We start from the raw sequence: 16,361 nt of genomic DNA on the forward strand, positions 1-16,361 counted from the left end.
GCAAGGCCTCTACGTGGCTGCTGAGGTGGCAGTCTCCATCGCCTGGACTGATAGCCACTTCTAGTGGGCATCTCCCAGCACCAAAAATATAATCCCAAAAATGGGCCTACATAATCCATGATCGACCTGACCATTCCCAAGGGTGAAATGTGGTGGAAGGCAGCAAATATTGATGTATTTGGCAAGGGTGGCACTGTTGTACAAGTTCTTCTATGACTTTGTCTATGCCTAATTCATCGCCAACATCTTCATCTTTGTCTGCCCTGATGGCAGAATGCTCTTATGTAGGAGTAGGTGACTTAATGTATCCGGAGAATCCTGTGAATGAATGAGAATCCTGCCCACCATGTATTTACACCACAGCAGCAGAATGCTCTGACTTTCCACATCGGTAACATGTACGAATCTCGAGATTCTTGGATGTCGATTTAGCAGCCATATTGTGTATTCCAGTAAACAAACTCAATTGCTGAGCTTTCTTTGCAGGCAGCTCCATAGAATTAGCAATTTCCATAGCCTTCTGCAGAGTAAGATTACTCTCAGTCAGTAAACAAATCTCTCCCAATGAACACAATATTCTGCATGTCTGAAAAGCACAGACATGAATTGAACAATTGACTCCCTTTTTTCTTGGTTTCTTTTATGAAATCTAAAGTGCTCTGTAATCACCAAGTATTTTGGCGGAAAATGTGCTGCTACATCTTTTTTTAAAAATAATTTTTATTGAAATTTTTACAAAACATAAACATCTTGACTCTATTAACAAACAACCGCGGTAACACCCCAAGAACAATACCCCCCCAACTTCAAGAGCAACTTCAAACAAAAGGAAAAAGAAAAAAAAACAACAGATCACCCAAACAACAAAAGGGAAAGAGATAGCACCCGCCACATCCCACATACCCATGTACACCGTTCTCCCTCCCCCCCAATCCAAACCTTCCTGCCTGCCCCCCCCCCCCCGGGTTGCTGCTGCTGTCGGCCTATTTCCCTACAGTTCCGCCAGGAAGTCCAAGAAAGGCTGCCACCGCCTGAAGAACCCCTGTACTGATACCCTCAGGGCAAATTTCACCCTGTCCAATTTAATGAACCCCGCCATATCATTGATCCAGGCCTCCACGCTTGGGGGCCTCGCATCCTTCCATTGGAGCAAGATCCTCCGCCGGGCTACTAGGGACGCAAAGGCCAGGACACCGGCCTCTATCGCCTCCTGCACTCCCGGTTCCACTGCCACCCCGAAAATTGCGAGTCCCCAGCCTGGCTCGACCCTGGATCCGACCACCCTTGACACCGTCCTTGCTACCCCCTTCCAAAACTCCCCCAACGCTGGGCACGCCCATAACATATGGTTCGCTGGGCTCCCCGAGCACCTAGCACACCTGTCCTCGCCCCCGAAAAACCTACTCATCCTCGTCCCAGTCATGTGGGTCCTATGCAGCACCTTGAACTGTATGAGGCTAAGCCTCGCACAGGAAGAGGAGGAATTCACTCTCTCCAGGGCATCCGCCCACGTCCCCTCCTCAATCTCCTCACCCAGCTCCTCTTCCCATTTACCCTTCAGTTCCTCCACGAGGCCTCGTCTACCTCCTGCATTACCCGGTATATGTCCGAAATCCTCCCTCCTCCAACCCACACCCCCAAGAGCACCCTGTCCCGTACCCCACGTGGGGGCAACAAGTGAACACCTCCATCTGCTGCCTGGCAAACGCCCTAACCTGCATGTACCGAAACATGTTCCCCGGGGGGAGCCCAAACTTCCCCTCTAACTCCCCCAAGCTCGCGAACCTCCCCTCCACAAACAGGTCCCTCAACCTCCTAACCCCTGCCCTGTGCCAGCCCAGAAATCCACCATCAATGCTCCCTGGGACAAACCGATGGTTCCCCCGTATCGGGGCCTCCATCGAGCCCCCCATTTCTCCCCTGTGCCGTCTCCATTGCCCCCAAATTTTGAGGGTAGCCGCCACCACCGGGCTCGCGGTATACCTCGTTGGAGGGAGCGGAAACGGCGCCGTTACTAGCGCCTCCAAGCTCGTGCCCACACATGACGCCGCCTCCATCCTCTTCCATGCTGCCCCCTCCTCGTCCATTACCCACTTACGCACCATCGCTGCGTTGGCAGCCCAGTAGTACCCACAGAGATTGGGCAACGCCAGCCCCCCCCCCCCCTCCCATCCCTGCCTCGCTCCAGGAACACTCTTCTAACCTTCGGAGTCCCATGGGCCCACACAAATCCCGTGATACTCCTGTTGACCCTCCTGAAAAAGGCCTTCGGGATAAGGATGGGAAGGCACTGGAACAGGAACAAAAACCTCGGGAGCACCGTCATCTTAACGGACTGCACCCTCCCCGCCAGTGACAGCGGTAACATATCCCACCTCTTAAACTCCTCCTCCATCTGCTCCACCAACCTTGTGAGGTTGAGCTTGTGCAGGGCCCTCCAGCTCCCAGCCACCTGGACTCCTAGGTACCTGAAGCTGTTCCCTGCCTGCTTCAATGGGAGCCTACCAATCCCCTCTTCATGATCCCCCAGATGTACCACAAACACCTCACTCTTGCCCAAGTTCAACTTATACCCCGAGAAACCCCCAAATTCATTAAGAATCCTCATCACCTCCGGCATCCCCCCACCGGGTCCGCTACATACAGCAACAGGTCGTCCGCGTACAGCGACACTCGATGCTCCTCCCCACCCCGCACCAGGCCCCTCCAGTTCCCTGACTCCCTCAATGCCATGGCCAGGGGCTCAATTGCCAACGCGAAGAGCAAGGGGGACAGGGGGCACCCCTGTCTCGTCCCCCGGTACAGCCGAAAGTACTCCGACCTCCTCCTATTTGTGGCTACACTCGCCATCGGGGCCTCGTAGAGCAACCTCACCCAACGGACAAATCCCTCCCCAAACCCAAACCTCTCCAACACCTCCCACAAATACTCCCACTCAACCCTATCAAAGGCCTTCTCCGCATCTAATGCCACCACTATCTCTGCCTCCCCTTCAACAGCCGGCATCATAATAACGTTGAGGGAGCCTTCGTACGTTTGTATTCAGCTGCCTTCCCTTCACAAACCCCGTCTGGTCCTCATGAATGACCCCGGGCACGCAATCCTCTATTCTAGTGGCCAGGATCTTTGCCAGCAGTTTAGCATCGGCGTTCAGCAGCGAAATCGGCCTATATGATCCACACTGCAGAGGGTCCTTGTCCCGCTTCAGGATCAAGGAAATCAGCGCCCGTGACATAGTTGGGGGCAAAGCCCCCCCCCCCTTGCCTCGTTAAATGTCCGGACCAACAGGGGGCCCAACAGGTCCAAATACCTTTTATAAAATTCCGCCGGAAACCTGTCCGGCCCCGGCGCCTTCCCCGACTGCATGCTCCCTATCCCTTTGACCACCTCCTCCAGCTCGATCGGCGTTCTAGTCCCTCCACCTGCTCCTCCTCCACCCTCGGGAATCGCAGCTTGTCCAAGAAGCGCCCCATTCCACCCCCCTCCACCGGGGGCTCCGACCGGTACAGTTCCCCATAGAAGTCTCTGAAGACCCCATTAACATCTACTCCCCTCCGCACCACCTTCCCAGCCTTATCCGTCACTCCCCCAATCTCCCTGGCTGTCCCACTTTCGGAGCTGGTGTGCCAGCATCCTGCTCGCCTTCTCCCCGTATTCATACACCGCCCCCTGTGCTTTCCTCCACTGAGCTTCCGCCTTTCTGGTAGCCAATAGGTAAAATCTGGCCTGAAGGCTACGCCTCTCCCCCAGCAATCCCTCCTCTGGGGCCTCCGCATATCTCCTATCCACCTGCACCATCTCCCCTATCAGTCTCTCCCTCTCCCTCTGTTCCCCCCTCTCCCTATGGGTTCGAATGGAGATCAATTCCCCCCTCATCACCGCCTTCAATGCTTCCCAGACCGTCCCCACTCGAACCTCCCCGTTATCATTGGCCTCAAGGTACCTCTCGATACACCCCCGAACCCTCTCGGCCACCTCCTCATCTGCCAGCAACCCCACCTCCATGCGCCAGAGCGGACGTTGGTCCCTCTCTTCCCCCAGCCCGAGGTCCATCCAGTGCGGGGCATGATCTGAAATGGCAATAGCGGAGTATTCCACATCCTCCACCCTCGACACCAACCCCCTGCTCAGGACAAAAAAATCAATCCTCGAGTAAGCCTTATGTACATGGGAGAAAACGAGTATTCCCTGGCCCTTGGCCTCGCAAACCTCCAGGGGTCCACCCCCCCCCCCCCATCAGGTCCATGAAGCCCCTCAGCACCTTAGCCGCCGCCGGCTTCCGACCCGTCCGGGACTTGGATTGATCCAATGGGGTATCCAGTACTGTGTTGTCATCCCCCCTCATGATCAGGCCCCCCACCTCCAGGTCCGGAATGCGGCCCAACATATGCCGCATAAACCCCGCATCGTCCCAATTTGGGGCGTAAACGTTCACCAACACCACCTGCTCCCCCTGCAGCTTGCCACTCACCATCACATATCTCCCGCCACTGTCAGCCACCACATTTAACGCCTCAAACGATACCTTCTTCCCCACCAGGATCGCCACCCCCCTACTCTTCTCATCCAGCCCTGAGTGAAATACTTGGCCCACCCATCCCTTCCTCAGCCGAACCTGGTCCGCCACTCTCAGGTGTGTCTCCTGGAGCATGGCCACATCCGCCTTCAGTCCCTTCAGGTGCGCAAATACCCGGGCCCGTTTGACCAGCCCATTCAGCCCCCTCACATTCCAGGTTATCAGCCAGATCCCGAGGGCTCCCTGCCCCCCTCCCCTGCCAATTAGCCATACCCCATCCCTTGCCCACCCCCGGCCAGCGTCCCCCGCTCTGCCAGTTTCCCATGGCGGCAACTCCCCCCCTCCAGCACCCCCTGCGTCCTCCAGCTCCTTCCTGACCGTTTCAGCAGCAACCCGGTACCCCCCCCCCCCCCACCTCCCCTCCGCCCCCAGGCTAGGACCTCTCCTAGCCGCACCCCTCCCTCACAGCACTCCCGTGAGCCAGCTAACTTCTGCTGACCCCGGCGACTCCCGCCCTACCTTCGGCTCCTCCCCACGTGGGACTGCCCCTCCTCCATTGTGCCCGTCAATGGTCCCCCCTCCCCCCGCTCTTGCGCGGGAAAGGAAAACAGCCAGCAACGACCCGCACTTCTCAGCCCCGGCCCCGCCCCCACCATCTCACAGCGCGGGAAACCCGCAGACAGCCCGCGCTTTCGCCCTGCCGGGCTCCGCCTCCTCCAGGGCCACTCCCATTGTCAGTCCCCCCCACCAGCTCCCCGAACTCCCCGTTTACCCCTCTGCCCGAACCCGTCCACCCGATCCCTGCTTAAAAACTCATATAGAAAAAACAGTACGACATCACCCCACCCACCCTAAGGCCAACCCACTTCTTACACTAAACCAAGCAAATGCAAATACAGAAAATACAGTATAATACAACATCCCCCATCCCAGACCCTCAGTTTGAGTCCAATTTCTCGGCTTGCACAAAGGCCCACACCTCCTCCGGGGACTCAAAATAATGGTGCCGATCCTTATAGGTGACCCACAGACATGCCGGCTGCAACATGCCGAACTTCACACTCCGCCTGTGGAGCACCGCCTTCGTCCGGTTAAACCCGGTCCTTCGCCTCGCCACCTCCGCACTCCAGTCCTGGAAGATCCGCACCTCCGTGTTCTCCCACTTGCTGCTCCGCTCCTTCTTGGCCCACCGGAGCACACACACTGACGATCCACGAACCGATGAAACCTTACCAACACCGCCTTCGGCTTGGGCCTCCTAGCCAGAATTCTGTGGGCCCCCTCCAACTCCAGGGGCCCCTGGAAAGACCCAGCCCCCATCAGCGAGTTTAACATAATCACCACATAGGCCACTAGGTCCGACCCCTCCAGCCCCTCCGTGAGGCCCAGGATCCGCAAATTCTTCCTCCTCGACCGGTTATCCAGCTCCTCGAACCGCTCCTGCCATCTTTTATGGAGCGCCTCGTGTATCTCCACCTTCCCCGCCACCACCACGACCTCGTCCTCCCTTTCAGAGGCCTGCTGCTGCAGCTCCCGGATCGCAGCCCCCTGGGCTGTCTGGGTCTCCATCAGTTCCCTGTTAGTTACCTTCAGGGACTCCAGCAGCTCCAACTTCAGCTCCTGGAAGCAGCGCAGCAGAGTTGCCTGCTGCTCCTGGACCCACCTCCTCAGCTCCTCGAGGTCTCCGCCGGCCGCCATTTTATCTTCCTGCCCCCGTTTTTCCAGAGGTGCTTTCTTCGGCTTTTTCTCTGCCCCGCTCCTGGTCCGGACCATGGGACCGTTGGGGTCGACTGCTGCCCTCTTCCCCCGTTGGGGTTTGCCGCTACAGCTCCGTTGGGGGCCCTGAATAGAGCCCCAAAGTCCGATCTCCGCGGGAGCCGCCGAATGTGCGGCTTAACTGCTCATCGCCGCCACCGGACGTCCGTGCTGCTACATCTTAATGACTGGTTTCTCAGCTTGCATTAAACTATGGAGGAGATTAAACATTTTTCTCCCCAACACATTCATGAAAGTGGATGTCATAATATCTTCAGCTAATTTGTTTGCCTGCGCAAAGTAGTCAAAATGCTCAGAATAGGAGCTCCTTTGCTTCACATTTTCATCAACGGATCCCACAAGGCAACAACCTGAGCATCAGCCTCTTATTTTTCACAGACAGCTGTATAATCTGTTCTGCAGGCAGATCATCATTATTCACGTCCACCTAGCCCGTTAGTTCTCCACAGCACATGTCACGCCAGGTGAAAAGTTTTCCATTCTCATTTGTTTTTCCAATTGCTTTTGGGTGGCTAGTCAGTGTATATTTGTGCTCCTCATCGCCAGTTTTTACGTTGCGTTTTGGAGATGTGAATCTAGGGAGCACGGAGGTGTAAAACAACAAGCTTTATTTACAGTGTGTGATCTCTTACATTGCTGTATTCTCTCTTTGTTTGTTAGGCTACGCCTTATGGTGTCACGTCTGAGCAATATATTAATACAACACTGGAGCTAATAAGAATTAATGCAAATACATAGCAATGATTCATTTTTAACAAAATGATATTAACCCAAGTTATTCTCCTTCTGAATCTTTATACACCAAGAATTTAATGCCAGAAACATTATGCAGTTACAGTTGGGGGAATATGGAATTGTTAAAAATGCACAATCGTTCCACATCACAGGAATTACTAACTGTTATAAATCAGTGGTCGGACCGAAATATAACAAAAAAATCCACACATCTGCTCAGTGCTTTAACCTAGCTGATTTTCATAATTTGAGACCCTGAATTGACCAATTTAAGTGTTGAAAAAAACTAAATAATCTATGAGCAGATATTTACAACCTTGCACAGCAATAATTTAAAAAGATAGCAAAGGAATAACAATTGTTAAGCAAGTGGTATTTCAGTTGTTGTAGCACCGAAGCATTGGGCTCACCTAGGTTGAATGCCAGGTTTGGCTAGAATTTGCATTAATTCTTATTATCCGGTAATGGGTTAGTTATCGATGCCTCGTTATAGCAACATGTCCCAGGACAAAATCCAAGTTTTTGCAAGCTCTGTTAATGCATCATTTGGTCCATTGTTCTCGGTGCTATGTCTTTTCGTCCGACGTCATTTCGTCCAACGACACTTCGTCCACGTCTTTTCGTCCAACGTCTTTTTGTCCGCCCGTCTTTTGGTCCAACGTCATTTTGTCCGGTGACTTTTTTCGTCAAAGATTTTTTGTGACTTTTTACGTGTTTTTGCTGGATGATTTTTTTTGTCAAAGACTTTTTGTAACTTGACTTTTAGTAACTTGCTTAGTAGCACCACTCCATTTTAACTTTTGTACATGGAAATCTTCTCTAATGCACATAATATACAATAAAGGATCTTTATTACCGGCCTCTTTCCTTTAACGAGCCTCGTTAAAGGATAGTTATTATCGTTCTCTCGTTAAAGGATAGTTATTATCGTTCTCTCCCCTTTAACGAGCCTCGTTAAAGGATCCCACAGCGAAAATTGATTTCTTGAGGAATGTTGCTCACAATTTACATCAATTTTAAGTAATTTCGGGAATTCATCAGTAGTAAACTTTTAGATCTTTTTAACTGCATTTTTAGATTTTTTAACTTTTTAAACTGCATTTTTAAGCTTGTATTTTACTTGAATTTCATCAATTACTTGCATTTTAGCAATTAAATTCACTTGCTGTATTGTGCCTGCTTTCTATCAATTAAATGCTTTTATACGGAGTTGATTTGCAATTGGTTAATTGGACGAAGTGACGTTGGACCAAAAGACGGGCGGACAAAAAGACGTTGGACGAAAAGACGTGGACGAAGTGTCGTTGGACGAAATGACGTCGGACGAAAAGACGCGACACGATTGTTCTCATATCAACTCTATGATGGAACTGTTCAATTAGTCCAGCTCCCCCGTTTCCTCATTTTCCTGTGACCATGCTACTCTGACACTGAGGTTGAACAAGCTCCTTTGGTAATACTGGACTCCTTCACATTGGAGCCAATCCTCTGGGGCCATTTACCCTAGTTGTGATTCCCACCAGCTCATTGAATTGGGTGTGAGGCTCAAAACGGGATTCTCACCGCGCAGCAAACCTGTCGCGAGTCTCCCAGCCTGCTCCCCTGGAGAGATCAGTTTCTCGCCCAGAAATGGAGAGAACTTGATCAGAATTCATTACATCCATTTCAATCTCATTAGCAAGATTGAAGTGGAATGCTGCAACTTCCCGGGATGCTCCAATACCCTGAGATGCATGACCCACGGGCACAAATCACTACTGGTTCCTTGACGTGGGGACCAGGCGTCAGGGACACCAAGAGAAGCAAGGAGGTGAGTGCAATCTCTACATTTATCTCCAGGGTGCCAATGGGTTTCCTTCAGAGGAGGTGGGGTTCAAGTGGGGCTTGGGCTGGAGGGGCTCAGTTGGGGGTCGATACCAGGATAGGGGTCATGTGGCAAGTCGTCTCTCTGTATCCTTGAAAACCTTTATACTGTCTCCGAGCCTGTCAATTCCAATGATCTGTCAGATGAAGGAGAAAGTCTACTCTCTGTAGCCTTCAAAGATTTGATGACTCTCCCAGCATGTCAAGTTCAAAGATTTGGCAGGTGAAGATAAATGTCTTCCCTTTGAAGTGTTGGAAACCATTGAAGTTCTTGTCATATTCAATTTCATCCCCCTTTAACATTGTCAATCCTCTGGGATTGCTGAGGAGCTTAAAAGCTTTGAACTTCATTGTTTACATTCAATTTCACAGTCCATTAGCTTTTACACGCCCCTTGATTGACAGATCCAGGCTATTTCAAAGGAGGGATAAGCTTTGTTTATTTTTATAGCTCTTCACGGTCCATTAACTCTGAGTGGCTTTTTCTTTTAAACAGGTGTTGTTTCTAACCGTAGTTTTTTAGACAGCCCTTTTCATTGTTCTGAAGTGCTTCCTAGAAAGAGTAGGCATTTCTTTCCAACCACAGTTGTCTTCTATTAGGTTTTCCTCCGTTCTGAAAGCATTTCTAGAAAGATCCGGTGCTCTGTCTGAGTGCTGCCTCTAGCACCCTGGCCGTGCCACGGCTAGGGTGCTGGGAGCCATGCCAGGTTGGCACTGCCAAGGGCCAGGACATGAAGGTAGAGGATCCCTTAGCGTGACACCTCTGGCCCCAAAATAATTTCTACGTGTGGATGGATTATGATCTGGATGATGCTGATTCACACAACAGGAATTGCTCCTCATTTCCCGCTGGAGACCACACTTAGGAATCCTTTGGGAGAATTCCATTATTACCTCCTGAATGACTGCTTCTAACAATTTCCTAATAACATCTTCAATTGATGAATGTATCAGTAATAAAATATGAAAAAAGAAAACAGGAAATGTTAGAAATGTACAAGAGCCTCTGATAGATAAAACAAGGTAAACTTATCAGATAGGAGTTTTAAATGAAATGTCAACCTGTTTTATTCTTTTACATTATGACTAAGCCATGCTGCATTTCCAGTATTTTATCATCTTATTCTCTTTAACCTTAGAATTATTCGATAGACGAATAAAGAAACTCCAACAGCAGAGAGTTTTTGCTAGTATATCCTTTGCACAATTTCAGGGCTATTGTATCTAATCTATTCATGAATCATTTTGTATTTAATGTCCTTTCTGACCTTTATATTCTGCTTCTTGAGTCTCCTGTGGTTAGGTATGTGTTATCTTTGCTTTCATATGTGATAACATTTACATAATACGTCACTTCATATTGAAGCATATTGAAACAAGCTAAAGAACACTTAAAATGTCAGAAAGTTCCAAAATATTTTTAATATAGCATTTTGTAGTCAATAGTGGGAAATATACCCAACTCATGTTGTAAGTACCCTTTCTGTTGTTTCCCTTATTTCCCATTTAGTTTACTTTATCATCATTTTTGATCCATGGATATTTAATGAACATGTACCTTTAACTTGAGCAGAGGAAACGAGAAACTCAAAAGTTTCAATACTTGTTGCAAACTGTGCTAACTTTGGAACAGCAGAACTCAGACTTTTTGGCACCCAAGAGATCGAAGGGACTCTGTTCGATTGGCTGGCTAGGGGCCAATAAATTGGCCAAAGGCCGTATTTTACCCAGCGATAGGCGATGATTGGGTCTGACCCGAATGGGATGGTTGTTAGAGAACACAAGAAGTAACAGTCGAATCCTGGACCTGCAAATAAGTTATTGAGACTTGGATGAATCTATCGTGGATACCATTATTGACTGAAAGCAAAAACCTGGAACTGAAAGCCCAAATTGAAGATAGGTGTACTAGGAGATGGCCATCGAAAACAAAGACTATTATCCTTTCATCATTGTTTTGCACCCCTCTTTCCCCTTTGTGTTTGTCTGTCTTCTGTATGTATAGAGGGTGGTGCAGCTTCTAGCCCCTCACCAGTCAGAGGATCAGTGCTGGGGCAGAATGAGTGGGGGGTTAGGGATGAGATAATAGTTAACCAGTTGTAATTTCTGCCTATTTAATTATAGTTATCGTTATTATTAAAAATTAATAGTGTTTAAATTTACAAACCATTTATTGGGCAGCCATAGTCAAAAGACTTCATGGGTTGGATTCCAAGATTTTCAGGCACTGTCTGGAGGATCCGTGGTGCGTTAGGTCAAAAAATCGGCGCTACCCCAGCACTGATCCTCTGACTGGTGAGGGGCTAGCAGCTGCACCACCCAAAATTCTGGCATCCACAACAAAAATGGCCAGAGAATTGCCGGGTCCGTGGCCGCCCACAGCGATGGCCTGCAACAGTAGCGCCATACAACATGGCGCCAGCAGTGCATGCACCCAACCTGCTAGGTAGTGCCCCCCTGTACACCACCTCGCCATCCCCTGGCCACCCCCCACCAGTCCCCCCAGCCCTCGCCAAAGCCCCATCCACAAGCAGCAAGGCTCCCGCCCGACAGTGGCGGTGCTGGACAAAGTCTGCAGCTGCCACGCTGGGTACCCGACCGTTGAGACAACGCGTGCCCCGTGCGGTTGGGAAATCGGCCCATCAGGAGAGGGCCTTCTGGTGACGTCCTGAGGCTGTCCCAATGGCGTGTGGCGCACTTCTCGATGCTGCCGTCTTGGAGGGGGCACGCGCCGGCCCCGATTACATAGTAAAAAGGGATTCTTGCACGATCGCTGATTACGAAATCGCCGTCAGGGAACGGAGAATCCCGCCCCGGGTATTTTTGAAGAATTACTTTTAAATTTCAATTGTGTTGCGACTCTGCGGCAAATGGGGCTGTAATTGACCATGCACAAGCCCAGAACATCATAACAACGTGCGTTTGTGTATATTTGTGAATCCATAATGTGGTTATATACACAATATCCATGTATGTATGCGTATGGATATATATACCCATTAAGAGTAATCTTGCTTGCTACATGCACTAGATTCAAATAGATTCTTCCATTTCAACTGCTTACTTCTGCAACAAACACATAGGCCAGGATTCTCCGAGCTTCAACGCCAAAATCGCGCTCGCGGGAGGGCGGTGAATGGGGTCTCAGGCGGCTCTGATGCTGGGACACGATTCTCTGTGGATCGGAGAATCGACATCAGCCGGGCGCACAGTCGACATCGCGCCAGTCGGGGGTCGTTGACAGAGGCCCCCATGACGATTCTCCGCGGTCGACCAGCCGAGTTCCCGCCGAGTTCCGCCGGCGCGGTTCCAACCTGGTTCCACCCTGCAGGAGCTCGGATTCACGGTGGCGCAGGCTGCTCTGGTGGGGGGGGGGGGGGGGGGCGGGGGGGATCAGACTCCGGGGAGGGGGCCTCAAGGATGGTCAGGCCCGCAATCGGGGGCAACCAATCGGCGGGCACGCGCGATCTGGGGGGGGCCTATCTTCTTCCGCGCTGATCCACTGTGGCTCCGCCATGTTGCTCGGGGGCCGGCACGAAAACGGCTGCTGCACACATGTGCGGACCCGCGGTCGGAAATGCAGGGCACCGCATCGGCAGCAGGAGCTGCGCAGCGCACGCCGGAGCTCTGCTATCCCTCTTAAAACCGGAGAATCACTTCAAAAAGTCTGGAGTGATTCGCGCCCGTTTTCCGGCAGGCGTGGGGATATAACCCCATTTTCGGAGAATCCAGGCCATAGTTTTTTTTTTCAATTTAGAGTATCCAATTTGTTTTTTCCAATTAAGAAGCAATTTAGCGTGTTCAATCCACCTAGCCTGCACATCTTTGGGTTGTGATGGCGAAATCCACACAAACGCGGGGAGAATGTGCAAACTCCACACGGACAGTGACCCAGAGCCGGTATCGAACCTGGGACCTCGGCGCCGTGAGGCAGCAGGGCTAACCACTGAGCCACTGTGCTGCCCCCAAACACATCGTTAACCATTACTATCAGCCAGTTCTAAGGCTTAAATTCTATATTCTGACTCATAGCACCAAGATGCTTGCTATTATTCGACCTTTACTTGTTGATCTTACAGGTGTCCTTCTGCCTTCACTAATTGATGGCCTCTGAGTAAGAGGTTAGTGGGCGCAAGCCTCATCTATGACATTTCACCACGTAGTCTGACGTTCCATTGTAGAATTGAGGGAGAGCAGCATTATTTGTGGTATTGCCTTTTGGGATGACAAACCTACTGCTCTCTCAGGCGGATGTAAAATACGCCATCTTGAGGTAGTGCAGTGGAGTTCTCCCTGCTGTCCGGCCCAATAGTTACCCCTCAACCAACATCAGTGAAAAGAAAAGGCATTTTCTGACCATTATCATGTTATGTTTTTTGGGATCTTGTTCCATGCACATTGACTGCGATGTTACTGCCTTCCCATCTACTTCAGAAACATAGGAATTCTCTCCTGCTCCCACACTAGGGCTGTGATCTCTGACTGGACATATTCCTGTACCTAACTGCTCCTCCCCCACATTTCTGCTATTAGTCTCCCATCATGCACCCCAGAAGACCTCTCCCAGATCTCAGCACTCTGTTTATAAATTGAACCTTCCACTTCCCAGCAGTTTCAGATCATTGACACACCACTCCCAATATTCTCAGGCCCTCCAAGCCACTCCTACTATTCCTCATTTTTCCTGCCCCCTCCCCCCCCCCAACTTGTTACCATAGCCAAATCCTAACACCAGGATTTCAATGCTCCCACTACTTCCTCATCCCAATGATTGTCTGCTCCTCCCACAGACGACCAAATCCTCCAACTGTTTCCACTTTCCTGAATTCCCATTTCAATAGGAATAAGACATCCTCATTCATTTCCTTGTGCATTTCTTGTACATGTTCCATATCTCCCTGCAACCTCCAACATCTTCTCAACTTCCTTGAAGCTGTCCACCATCTCCAAGGCACAAGTCAGGAATGTGCTGGAATACTCTTCTCTGGCCTGGATAAGCGAAGCTCTAATGACACTCAAACTTGCCATTGGTTCACCTTTTTAAAAAAATTATTTAGAGTAGCCAATTTCTTTTTTCAATTAAGGGGCAATTCACCACCTAACCTGCACATCTTTCTGGGTTGTGGGAGTGAGACCCACGGACACAAGGGGAGAATGCGCAAACTCCACATGGACAGTGACCCGGGGCTGGGATCGAACACGGGTCCTCGGCATCGTGAGGCAGCCATTGGTTCACTTTGACTATCGCCTGTACCATCTACAAGATTCGCTGCAGTAACTCACCAACTACTCCTTGAATAGCACCTTCCAAAGTGGAGACTGTTACCGCCTAAACGAATGCGGTAACAGATGCATAGTCACCCCATCTTCTCAAAAAGTCCCTCTCGTCCACCAGCTCTCCTGGCTTGGGACTATATTGCTGTTTCTGCAGCATCACAGAGTCAAAATCCTGGAACTCCCTCCTCAATAGCACTGTGAGGGTACCTTCACCATGTCCAAGAAGGAGGCTCACCAACACTTTCTCAAAGATTATTAGGGATGGGAATTTGGGAATTATGTGCCGGCCTATAAGCAGTGCTCACGCTTCATGAATCAATATTTTAAAAAGGAATTGGATGCAATTCTGCGGTCCCCCGCTTGCATGTTTCTCGGCCGTGTGCCGTTCACTGGTGGTGGGATTCTGCTGCTAGTCAATGGGATTTCCCATTGTAATCACCCCACAACACCAGCTTTGGATGTGTAGCCGGCTGTCATACCAGCTGAGAGGGCATTCCAACAAGAAGGTTCACAACCCCGACCAGGTCCAAAGCTTCTGCCCCTGATCTTTAAAAAGAGGTGAGACATCCATGACATAGCTCAGCAAATGCAATAGTAACGAAAGTCACTGTTTTACAATTGCAAGGAAATGGTGCACATTATCATATGGTTTGAATCTGAGAAAAACAATCTCTTTCTGATAATATTCAGTTTTATAAAAACACATTTCCACTTATCTACTTGACCTGATTTTTGCATGGCATAAAACAGAGTATCTTCCAGCTTATTGTGTGTGCAGGCACATACCAACACACACATACACAAACACCCCAACACACACACACGCACCAACATGCACACACAAAGACACGCATACTCACACAGAAACACCCCAACACACTCATACACCTACAGCAACACACACCTACACAAACAACCCAGCACACACACACCAACATGCACACACAAAGGTACACACACATACACAAACATCCCAACACAAACACTTACAGAAACACATACACATACACAAACACCCAAACACACACTCTACAAGAAACACATACATATACACAAACACCCCAACACACATATACACAACACGCACATACAAACACGTGGATAGACACACAAACATCCCAACACACAACCCACAGCAACACACACAAACAAAGGTACACAAATAGACACACAGACACACAAAAAACATACACAGACCAGGATTTTACAGCTCCCTCTGCCACCAGGATCTTTCGGTGCTGCCAAAAGTCAATGGACTTTAAGCTGGCCCACTGAATCCCCCATAGCAAGTCCCACCATGGCAGGGCTGGGAAATTCCTGCCACACACACACACACATGCACAGAGACACAGACACATGCACACACAGACACACACACTCAAAGACACACACACAGACATATACAAGATTTTGTTTATTCTAGCTAATCACAGGAACATCGGAGAACAGGAGTAAACAATTCAGCCCCTCGAGCCTCCTCCGCCGCTTAATTAGATCATAGGTAATCTGTATTTTAAATTTATCTGTCTCCCAATCTGCAATAAAATCTGGTCCAATTAATAAGTAGAATATATGAGTGCAGTAATACCAATATATGTTGAAATTCACGTGTAGAAAAATACTTCCTTCGTGAACTATATCATACATATAATAAAGATGGGTCTCTTCAAAGTGGACAGATCTCAATCAATAAAATCTGATTTGTATTATATTAATTCCTAACATAATAAGAGGTACTGTGGTGTGCTTCAACCTATCTGAAGATAACACAGCATAAAAACTACATTGGCCCTCAAGGTGTTAAAAAATATTTTGACTGGTAATGGATTGACTCGCACTAAAGATAAACTAAATGATCATTTTAAAGAATGTTTTATTTGCAAGCAAGGGTCTGTGAAAGGGAATGCTTGGTGGGTTTTGCTAGTTTGGTTTTGAAATGAAGAGATTGAAGTGCTTCAAGCATCATAGAAATACTTACTCAATTGATGTATTGATTGGTATTATGTTTTAATATTGTAAGCGAGTTAATGTTAAAAATACACCTATTATGAAATAATTCAGAGCAACGTATACCTAAGAGCAATTCTTTTTAGTGCTTTGTAGGTCCCAGGATACACATAATTCCTTGTGGGGGAAAATCCAGTGAAAAGCATTACAGCTTCTCAAAGGTGTTGGGACACAGTTCAGGGTTGTA

The sequence above is a fragment of the Scyliorhinus canicula genome, chromosome 4 (assembly GCF_902713615.1).
Source record: "Scyliorhinus canicula chromosome 4, sScyCan1.1, whole genome shotgun sequence".
Classification (NCBI taxonomy): Eukaryota; Metazoa; Chordata; class Chondrichthyes; order Carcharhiniformes; family Scyliorhinidae; genus Scyliorhinus; species Scyliorhinus canicula.